This window comes from Penaeus monodon, chromosome 33, assembly GCF_015228065.2.
Source record: "Penaeus monodon isolate SGIC_2016 chromosome 33, NSTDA_Pmon_1, whole genome shotgun sequence".
NCBI classification, from domain to species: domain Eukaryota; kingdom Metazoa; phylum Arthropoda; class Malacostraca; order Decapoda; family Penaeidae; genus Penaeus; species Penaeus monodon.
The window spans coordinates 25961375-25962516 of record NC_051418.1 but is presented as its reverse complement, the minus strand read 5'-3'; positions in this window follow the sequence as shown (position 1 = coordinate 25962516).

Genomic DNA, 1142 nt, shown 5'->3' with positions numbered 1-1142 from the left:
TTATTTATTTATGGCATTGAAATAAAAATAAAAAATAAATTTACCCGGATTAATAACTACGAGTCATCGACATCTCCCTGACATATGAAACACGGCGTGAAGGATCCGTAGATTTGTCACATTAAATCGGCCAATGGAATTATCCCAGCGACCCCTGGCAACACGTTTGACTCTGTAGTTGTCATTAAGCGTGATAATTACACCCCCATTAATGATGCTGCTATGAACGAGGTCATTATCTCCCTGAGATCTTATTACGTCTCCCGGATGTGACTAGTGCAAAGTGGCAATTAAAGACGATAACATTGGCTTAGCGAAGTGTACGGGACTTCCTCTCGTTGAAATCTAGGCCCATGGAACCTAAACGAGAGTGAAAGGCTTTTTTTAAAACTTCCGGTTACATTTTGCATACATGTGTTACTTAATGACGTCGATGTTTGTCAAGAAAGTGGAGCAAATGAATAATGGATATTCATAATAAGGTCTGGATGTTTATCGACTAACTCATTAAATAGTTATGCTACTGTGAACACTAATCACGCATTTTTTAATTATAATTTTTTTCTAAAACTGAAACCTTTCTAAAACTGTTACCTTTACCACATCATTATTATTACAATTCGTGATATTTTTTTATTTAAATATTTTTTTCAACAACAATACGGTTAGCTTAAGGACAGCGTAAGAGATAACGATTGCATTAACCAAGGGCTATTATGAGCATTTTTGAATATTCGAATATATTGTTTGCTACATCGTTAATATTTATAAAACAAATATTCACAATGTATTTTTTTTTTACAATTACAGGCCCGTTATTTATTGTTAAATATATTTTTCATAATATCTGTGCAGCCATATGTAAAGGAATTTCTAGAGTTATGTCATAGTATTCCAACTCCCTCTTCTCGCTATCCGAAAAGTCCATTAACTGATTTATTACTTCCTTACTGAAGTCTCTGAAGCAGGAGTTGTCCAAGAGGATTAACGTGTTCGGATGTCTCGTTATGCGGACGACACAATGGGGTGAGAAGGGAAGCGTTCCTGGTTCCCATTCCTCTGGCCACCATTAAGGGAGAGTGAGTTGCCAGTCGCACGCTGGAGATTTACCCTAGTTTGCATGTTTGACGCTGAGAATGATA